At 38.4% G+C, this 10760-nt stretch overlaps 1 non-coding gene across 1 annotated transcript; it reads right to left on the bottom strand.

The window, feature by feature from the left end:
• Positions 1 to 4317: 4317 nt before the first annotated feature.
• Positions 4318 to 4421, bottom strand: LOC115064772. The gene has a single exon (XR_003844592.1). It is a non-coding gene; the product is annotated as a U6 spliceosomal RNA (small nuclear RNA).
• Positions 4422 to 10760: the final 6339 nt, after the last annotated feature.

Here is a 10760-nt window from a genome sequence, read left to right as displayed (position 1 = left end):
AAAACAAAGATCATAATTAGAGACATTGAGACAAAGTAACCCTGACAGAATACATTATCTATCAGTAGGCTATACTGAAAGAAATGCCAGAGGCTATTTTTCAGGAAGAATAAAAAATAATGTTAGTTGGAATTAGAGATATAAATAGAATGATGAACAGGAATTGGGTGAATAAAATATGTTATTTAATACTAATAACATTTATAGGATGACATACTAATATTACATTTTGTAAGAATTGAGTTTAATATATAATTTTGATATATGACCTGTATTTAAATTGACTTGGAGTAAAGGATATTAAAATATTTTAGGGTTTATCTCAAGGAAGAAAAGGTGAAATACTATATATTTAGGATTTTGTAAGTCAGGTGGTATTTTGCCCTGGAACAAGCATAATAATAGTTGTAAAGCAACATGAAACCATCAAGCTGAGGTAGAAGAAAATAAGATAAAATGCCATTAATATAATACATAGTTAAAAGTTTCTAAAAAAAAAAAAAAAAGCAAAGTACAAGATAGAGATGGGTAATTACTATAAAAAATTGGCCATGCGTACTAGACCTTAACAACACAGAAATGGAAAATCTCATTACATTAAATTAGGAACTAGCTACAGAAAAGTAGCAAACCTCAGAGTAGTGAAAGCCATTTCAAACATATCAGAGACAAAATTTCATGCCTAAGATATTAAATGCATTTGATAAATACAAAGTACTCCCAAAGCAATGAAAACATGAGAAAGGCCATCCACCGGTTATAGCTCCAATGCATGACAATTAGACACATGAAGCAATACTTACATTGTACTCTCCACTCTTAACTCAGCCCCTGAGAGTTCTACATCTTCATCCAATGGAAGCAGAAAGACTACTCTTCCACACAGCTAGGAGGAGAGTCTCAAAGCCCACACGCACAATGACACACTTCCAAGAAGGCCTCACCTGCTGATAGTGCTACTCCATGGGCCAATCATAATCAAACCAGTATAGGAGGAGCAGAAGAAGAGGGAAAGTTCTGCAGATCTGCATTTAGCTTCCCTGCTTCCCTGGCCAGAGTCTAGGAGTGTGTGTGTGTGTGTGTGTGTGTGTGTGTGTGTGTGTGTGTGTTGGTAGTTTGATAGCAATGGCTCCCAAAGACTCAAGTGTTTGAATGATTGGCCTTAGAGAGTGGCATTATTAGGAGGTGTGGCCTATTAGGAGAAGCTGTAGCCTTGTTGGAGGAAGTGTGTTACTGTAGTAGTGGGTTTTGAAGTCATGTATGCTCAAGGTAGGTCCATTGTGAGACAGTCTTCTTCTGCTACCTTCAAAACAAGATGTAGAACTCTCAGCTCTTTCTCTAGCCCGTGTCTGCCTGTATGCCACCATGCTTCCCACCATGATGATACTGGACTAAATCTCTAAAAATGTAAGTCAATTAAATGTTTTCCTTTATTAGAGTAGTCATGGTCATGTTGTCTCTTCATGACAATAAAACCCAAACTAAGACAGAATGTGTGTGTGTGTGTGTGTGTGTGTGTGTGTGTGTGTGTGTGTGTGTGTGTGTGTGTTTCTCTTCTTTTAATATATTGCTCTGGGATTATTTATTCCTTGTGTTTTCTTGGGCATGGTTAACACTCTTAGATTGGAGTTTTCTTTCTAGAGCCTTCTTTAGGGCTGCATTTATAGATAGATATTGCTTATATTTGGTTTTATCATGGATTACCTTATTTCTTTATCTATTGTATTGCTGGGTATAGCAGTCTTGGCTAGCATCTGTATTCTCCGTTTTTGTTTTCTTTATTGATTATATTGTCACTTTTCAAACTTGAACTGTTTTATTCATTTCCATCTATTATTTATGTTTATAAATTTCTTTAAGAAAAATATTTATTTTCTCTTTAATGACCTTTATAAAATTCATAAACAGTATTCTAAGGTCTTTTAAGTATGATTCAGCTATGTTGCAATACTCAGGGCCTGCTATGGGTTGCTGAGCTCTAGGAGAAATATATTTTCATAATGAGTATTGTGTTTTTACTCTGTTAACTAGACATCTGGTTAAGGGATGATTCTGATTTTAGGTGCTAGTATCTGGTCTTGTCTTTATTGGGTGGGTGTTTAGTTCCTTGCCTTCTTTTGCCCTCTCTCATTTTAAGAGGTTACCGTGATTGTGTGTTGCCCAATAGAAAATTCTTCTTGAATCTTGCAAGGTGTGACTACTGTCATTGCAGCTAAAAAATGTTTCTAGCTATTGGAAGCTGAAACCTAGGAATGGAGTAGGTAGCAGGATAGCTGAGGAGGTCCACAGGAGGGAAAATGAAGATTGCTCCATTAGATATAATTAGTTCCCTGGGAATGGGGACAGAAATTTAGAGGAGAGGCCACAAGAGGTAGTCTGCTACAGAGCTGGAAATAAGATGGGAAAATTGGATTTGGAAAAGAGGGGGAATAGTGAAAATCTAAAGCTTACCTACCTGCTTTTTGACCTTCTTGCTTCTTCTGCAGTGAATTCTCAGGAAATGCCTTGTGGAGTCTGGGACTAAGATTGGGTAGATGGAGAAGAAGTTTGGAGGAGAAATGTGGAATGTACTGGAGATGGAGGCAGGGAGGTGAAGGATGCTAGAGCAGAGGAGCATTACAAATCTGGGCATGAAACTAGAGAATTGGATTCTGAATTGTCTTAAGGTGTCTACTGCTAAGAAGATACTATTACCAAGTCAACTCTTAAAAAGGGCAATATTTAATTTGGAGCTGGCTTATAGGCTCAGTCCATTATCAGCATGATGGGAACATGGCAGTGTCCAGGCACGTATGGCGGTGGAGGACCTGAGAGTTCGACATCTTCATCCAAAGGAAATAGAAAGAAGACTACTCTTCCAGGAAGCTCGGAGGAGATTCTCAAAGCCCACACCCACAGTGGCACACTTTGTCCTACAAGGCCACAACTTCTGATAGTGCCACTCTCTGGACCAATCATATTCAAACCACTACAGGAGGAAAGGAAGGAGAGGGAAAGAACTGCAGATCTGTACTTAGCTTCCCTGCTTCCCTGGTCAGAGTCTAGGAGTGTGTGTGTGTGTGTGTGTGTGTGTGTGTGTGTGTGTGTGTGTAAAAGGCATTGTCACATTTCCCACATCCCTATGTGACACCTCCAGTTCCAGATATGAAAACTGTAGGTTCAGTTAACATCCACAGAGCTTTTATATCCCAGGTGGACCTTTCAGGGCACAGTGATAAATGCTGAGATGAGACACTGATAGTGAGAATCCTGCAGCAGTACTTTCATTTCCTTTTCACTTGGACCAGTTGAATCCCTGCTGCCTGTAGATAGACTAGAGATAAACTGCTTAGTGGATTTACTAAAAAGGCTTCTGGGTGCAGTCCTACTTGTAGGCCTTGTCTCTTTTCTGTACTTTTGCCTCTTCTATGGCCTGGGCTACTCCAGCTTCACCCAATAATCAGTGTCTTAGCTTCTATTTCCGGGTCTACAGTGTTAGGGGTATTGTCTAAAAGAGTGCATTGCATAACTGGATTCATGGAATACTCAAAAGGTGGGAAATGATACCTGGCACTGGAAATCTGCAAAACTATATGGGATTAGTGAAGTCATGGATCTCAAGAACCTATAACTACCACTCTCCTAAACCATAATTCCTAATTACATTCTAAATCTCCATCCTTATTCCCACAGATAAATATGTCTCATCCCTCTTCTAAAAAATGTTTTTCTGCAACAGATAGGGACCATTACAGAAAATGTCAGCCAATCAAAATGTAGAGAACAAATAACTATGTGGTACCCAGTCTTAACTTCTTTTTTTTTAATTTAATTTTATTTGTAATTCAGTTTTTACACTCCATATTCCATTCCACACCCCTCCCTATCCACCCTCTGACTGTTCCACATCCCACCCCTCCTCCCCATCCCACCCTGATTCCACATGGATACCCCCGCCCCCACCACCCCACCTGACCTCTAAACTCTCTGAGGCCTCCAGTCTCTTGAAGGTCAGGTACATCATCTCTGAATGAACACAGACCTGGAAGTCCTCTACTGTATGTGTGTTGGGGGCCTCATATCAGCTGGTGTATGCTGTCTGTTTTGTAGTCTAGTGTTTGAAAGATCTCGGGTGTCCAGATTAATTGAGACTGCTGGTCCTCCTACAGAATCGCCCATTTCAGCTTCTTTCAGCCTTCCTTAATTCAACAGCAGGGGTCATCTGCTTCTGTCCATTGGTTGGGTACAATAACTGCATCTGACTCTTTCAGCTGCTTGTTGGGTCTTTCAGAGGGCAGTCATGACAGATCTTTTTGTGAGTATTCCATAGCCTCAGTAAAAAATATAGAATGCTTCATGAATTCACATGTCATCTTTGTGCAGGGGCCATGCTAATCTTCTCTGTATCATTCCAATTTTATTATCTATCTAAGGCTCAGGATCTTCAGCAAAGGAGCTAGATGACTGGAATGTGTACTTTAAGGTTGTTGTGACTTCTAAAAATGACAGCGTAGATACACTTATGGTACCCCAGTGCTGTGGCTACCTAAATGAGACCTAAATCATTACAACTCCAATGCACATGTTAACACTAATGACAGAAATCAAACAGGGCTCCATCCTGAGACAAAGAACTACAGGAAACTAGTGACTGCTGAGAGAGGGAGCGTTAGTCTTCGCCAGAGAGAATTAGTCTTCTCATGATTGGCTATCAATATTTGGTGCCCAGCCTGAAATCACATACGAGTAATAATAGATGGACTTAGCAGGTTGTATTTATGTATTCAAGTATTTATTATTAATTACTTTTTATTACTAATTACTTGGTTATTAATAAAGGACCTTAATTATTTGAAGGAGGTCATGAATTTGAGTGGAGAGAGATGGGAGGGGCTAGAGATAAGAGAAAAAGGTGAATAAGTTATAATTATATTTTCACTTTACAATGAAAGCTACAGGGATGCTTTGAATTGCCGACTGTTTTGTAAAGTACTTCAAGATGTCGTGGTTTAATGCCTTCCCTCAGAATAATTCCTCTTCTTAGAAACCTCTATACTGGAATTCTGTTCATTCATCAAGATTTAGTGAAACCTATTATCTCCCTTATAAACCACCCCAGGAAAAAGTTTACTTTTTGGTAGTAGCAAATATGATCTTAATGTTTTATACCAGGATACAAAAAAACATAAACCCATATTATTTTAGAGAATCTTCAATGTATTTCAATCTACCTGTTAGATAAGGCATTAGGATATTAGTTTCAATCATTACTGAGATTTTTTTCTCAGGATTGTAAAGTCTTTGAGTCTTCACATCACGGACTTTGATGAACTTCAGCCTGTGCCTATCTCCTAGAGTTATGTCTCTCATCAAGCCAGACTTCTCCTGGGAGGGAGCAACAGTAGAGCCTCCAGGCTTCATAATTAGGATTCTGTATGTCCACTTAAAGAGAAATTCCCCATCTAGTAGCCAGCTCAGAGCCTAAGTTTTACTAAATAGCTTCCCTGGCTCAGAAACACAACACTTTTGTTAATCTTTTTTAGCTCTATTTTTAGTTTTCGTCTGTCTTTAGATATTTCACCTTTTATCACTTCTAGTTCTTAAATATCCAATACCCAACCCTTCCTCTTTTCCTCTTCCTTAGGAGTTCACATACATGTTCCCTCATTAGCCCCCAAGTCCAAGACAACAGAAAGAAGCACAGAGAACACAAGGGAACTTCTTGCACCATGGGACGACCATAAAGAAATGAGAACATTATACCACTGATCAATATAAGACATATCTTTCCTATTCAATGCTATATAAAAGTGGACACAGAAAATCAAAATAGGTCAACTATTTCTAGACCTTCAAGTAGAAATAGAAAAGCTACATAGAACTATATTTTTATTAATGCAATGCCATTTTGTTTTAGCACAAGGCAAGCAAGAAGCATCCATAGCTGTTGATTGTGGGGCTGTGAAAGGCAGTCTATTTTGGTGGAATGAGGCTTGCTTCAGCGACCCAGTAGAAAACTCTACAAGGGATAGAAAAGTGAGCCACATTCACAGAAACAGGTGCCTGATACCACAGAGCTCCCAACTCCATAATTCTGTGACTATAACTCAAGCAGACAATATCCCAAGCTGCTGGCATTCTGGCTAGACTCCACCCCCACGGTTACCTGACTATAGCCAGGTATGCTCCTCTGCACAGTTAACTGATAGCCCAGCCCACTAAAAAAGGGGCTGCTTGGCCCCTCCTTGCTCTCTTTAAGCTCTCACCTTTCTCTAGCCCTCCTTCTCTCTCTCCCTTCCTCTTTCTCAGCAGTCCTTCTGTGTCTGCCCTCCCAGAGCACTGGAACACTGGCAGGATGAGGATTTTCTTCCACTCCCACTCCCCCTTCCCTCCACACCCACTGCCAAATGGTTGATCACTTCCCTTCCCTGTGACCTCAGCATGGGTTCATGATCCTGGAATATTTTAGTGGGAAATTAAAAAAATCTACATAAGGAACAAAGGGAAGTGTCTAACGCTTCACTTTTTCTGAGAGACTCACAACTGTGAATATTGAATTGAACTGAATTACAAATTACTGTTGGGTTAGTATTCCAAATCCTCATGAGGCATTGATTATAAGTTTCTGCTTTGGTGATGACTCAGCATAATACCCAAAGTCTTCAAGAAAAAGCCCAGAGTACAAGGTGTACCTGGAAGCTAGGTGGCAGTGGCTGAGCTTAAGTTTATTCTTGTGTCTGGAATTTCTAGCTGTGGTACATTTTGAAAGCCTGTATCCACAAGGCTCCCTTCTACTAAGGCTTCCACAGGATGGGAAGAAATGCTCACTAGACTCTAAGACAGAAATATTAACCAATGACGTAATGCTTTAGTATTTAGTGGCAAACTTTGTAATTGACACATGTGCATTTGCCTTAAATAATTTCAGGAAGTTTAAACATCAGAAGGAGTAAAAACCCTGAGAGATTTCTATAATTAAATGGCAAAATTTACAAAGCTATAACCAAAACTGTGAAGCAAATAACACTGCTTAGCAGCGTTTATGAAATAGACTAAACTTCTCCAGCTAGATCATCTCATCGCATTGTGGGAGCAGGGAGGTCAGTGCCACTGTGGAGTGAATGCTCTAATATCTGCACAGTGCCACTGTGGAGTGAATGCTCTAATATCTGCACTTGAACAGTCTATAAGAAATAGAATTATTACCTAACCTTGTCTTATTTAGTCAATGCTCTATAACCTATTGTCAAGAGTTTTAAAAGCTTGTTTGTTCTAATAACTAGATCCTATATGCATTACCAGTGTGACTTTCTACTGGCCTCTACTTCTTATGTCTTTTAATTCTAAATGCTTGATCTCACTCAGAAAAAGGACAACAATGCCTATGCCCCATTTAAAGCAACTCCTAATGCATGTGCGTTTTATTATCTCAGTTTCATGTAAATGTCCAATGAACACTAATGAGGCTTTCTGCTAAGCTCTTAGAAAAAAGTGGTGTGTATTTCACCTGAATTAAAGAAAGCTGATGTTCTGTCAGGGAAGAGTGGCCTGTGTCAGTTCCTAGGTCATTGCTGTGAAGTGTAAGTTAAAGTGAGGACCAAGTCCTTATAGACACTGCTCTTTCACAGGCCCCTGTAAGCATTCGTTTATGCTCTGTTGTGACTCTGAGGGATTGTTCATGAGCAGCCTCCTCAGAGCACAGCATAGGTCTTCTCTTACTCCTCAGATGCATTGATCTTTGGAGAGAAAGTGGCACAATTGTGAACACAAGGTAAGCAGACTGTAACTTGGAAATACATCATGCCCCTGAAGCACACAGAAACGCACACAGGCACCATTTGGGATGTCTATAAATCAGCAAGGAAATTCTTTACAAGCTTCTTCCTTCCTGTCAATATCTATCACCCAAGGAACTAGGGAAGCCTGAGGCAAGCAACAATTACTTTAGACTCAGCAGGCTGGCAGGATCACTGACACCCACCACTGTAACTGATCCCACCTGAAATGTTATGAATGTCTCCCTTCCAAAGTTCCTGATATAAGTGTCTCTCTCACTGTGCCTCTGCTCAGATACAGAATGAAAAATGGTCAAATTTTTATGATGTTCTTTAGAAAGACAAAATCTGTTTTAAAGTTCCCTAGAAGAAAGAACTGTACCCAAGGTTCTGTGATACAGTCTGACTCTCAATAATACAGTATAATTCCCAGGGATACAGTGTGACTTCCAGTAATACTGTATTATTTTCAGTGATACAGTCTGACTCCTAGTGATACATTGTGACTCCCAGGGGTAGAATGTGACTCCCAGTAATATAGTCTGACTCCCAATGATACAGTGTAATTCCTAGTGCTAGCATGTGATGTGATTCCTTATGATACAGTGTGATCCCCAGTGATTCCTGTGACACTGTGCAACTCCCAGAGATACAGTGTGACTCCCAAACTGAAAAGTATTAAAAATGACCCTGAATTGAAAAAGCCATTCACTGGAACTCAAGGTAAAATCTAACAGGAATTTTCCCTCTGCACCCACAATTACTCTGTTCCCAGTGCACACAGACTGTCACCAAACCCTTGCTAAGCCAACAATATGGTGAATGCTTAGACTTATATTATCTATGTTGTCATCCCTTCAAGAGTAGAGAGCATTATCTTATATAAGTGTCATTTGATTAACAAAACCTTTGTGGGGCTGAGGAGATGGCTCAGCTGTGTCTAGAAAATACTGTTCTTGCAGAGAACCTGAGTTCAATTCTCAATGCTGACATGGAACTGCTCACAAGCATCTGTAACAGGGAATCTGATGCTCTATTTTGCAATGGGCAAATACTGCACATACGAGTGTACAAAGCCCCATGGTGTACATACATCCTAGCATTGGGGCAGTCCTGTGAGACTTCTTTTCTTAATAAAAATCTTTGAAGGAGTAGGACACACTTTTAATCTAGATCTTTTAAGATGGGAAGATTCACTTTTAATCTGGGCCACATCTTCTCCTGGCAGCCTATATATAAAGGGCATCAAAAAAGGAAGCTTCCTCCTTTTTGCCTGCTTGCTCTATCTAACTAGTTCTTGTTAGTAAGTACATTCCTTCACTGGCATGACAACATACTTCTTTAGAATTCTGGCACCTTCTGAAGATCAGCTGAGATCCCAAGACTCATGGAACAAACAAATACTGGATTATTGGACATTCAATTAGTAGTTTACTATTGTGTTACTAACTGGACCACAGCCATCTCACAAAACTCATACATGTGTGAGTGTGTGTGTGTGTGTGTGTGTGTGTGTGTGTACCTATATGTATAATGTGTGTATATATATATATATATATTATATATAATATATAATATATATTATATATAATATAAATTCTGTTCCTATAGAAAACTGTGATTAACATAATGCAGGAAGTTTTCCTCTCACAGAGGTAAAGATGGAGCGTCTTCTCAGCATGCAAAGGTCTTCAACAACACAAATCTCTGTGTGTGAATCATGTTGTTTAGGATTTGGGGGGAATAATATGTAGACATCTATATTTTTTATTACACCATTGGCCTTTAGAAATGAAACACAATACCTAAGTCTATGGTGGAACACAGAGGATGGGACTGAGAGTTCCCACTCTACATGACTGGCTCCTCCAGTAAAGGGCACATCCGGAGGCAAGCTCAGGTGTCCTAGACTCATGTCATTAACACAAACTCAAATGAGCCTGAAGGACAGTTAGCTTAAATAGCAAAAATATTCCTCTTATATCTATAGTTTGGGAAATTACAAGGGTTTCAAATGCTCTTTGTAAATAATTAAGAGTTAAAATACATAATTTTCACATCATATTTTGTGAGTTAAATTTAAAATTACCAGATATTTTTGAGCAATTTGAATGAGAGAGTATTTGTGTTTCCTAAGTTTTGGAAATGATAAGTGTTTGATATCTGAATATGTTATGCTTTGAAGTCTGTTTTGTATTGTCTACATTCCCGTTATTTATTGCTTGCCAATATTTAAGACTTATTCTCATTTAGTTTCTCTCAATTCATTGTTTTATATATCAATCTCCATGGCATTATGAAGTAATTTTAAGGAATGTGTCTTTTTCTATTTATTTATTCATACTTTTTTCAGGCAACTACTTAATATATCTATTATATTTTATTTTTTCTGTCTTTTTTTAGAATCTTCATTTGGTCATTTCTATAATACTATATAATTATTATTTTTATCATCATCATCTTACTACATAAGTTCTATTTTTATCATTGTTGAGTTTACTTAACAAAACACTCATTTAGATGTTTTTCTGAAATAAATTTTTATGTTGAGGTATAGTTCCTAATCTTATTTAAATTATTTTAATATTTTTATTTGGTACATAAGCCTCTATAAGATACTTAATATACTAGTGTCTTGATTATAGACTTCCCAGCCTATAGAATTCTAAGGAACAAAGTGTAGAAAAAAAATGTATTATGTCTGTATGGATGTGGCAACTGTCAATAATAAAATTGGTGTCCTATAACTTAGGCAGAAAATAGGAGGTAGGACCACCAGGATGCAGAAAGGACTTTCTGAAAATGCCTGGTGCAAGAAAACATGTAACCAGACACATGGAAGAATGTTTATTAAAATAAATGTGTTACTTTAATTTATGATCTAGTTAGAGAAGAGCCTAGCTATATGGCTGATGTATTTGTAAATATATTTTGAGTCTGATTGTTATTTCTGGGAGCATGGTACTGGCTGGAAGAATGATCTAACTTTTACAACAAACACTTGTT

The sequence above is a fragment of the Mus pahari genome, chromosome 9 (genome assembly GCF_900095145.1).
Source record: "Mus pahari chromosome 9, PAHARI_EIJ_v1.1, whole genome shotgun sequence".
Classification (NCBI taxonomy): domain Eukaryota; kingdom Metazoa; phylum Chordata; class Mammalia; order Rodentia; family Muridae; genus Mus; species Mus pahari.
The sequence above is the reverse complement of the archived record's forward strand: the minus strand, read 5'-3'. Positions and strand labels throughout refer to the sequence as shown.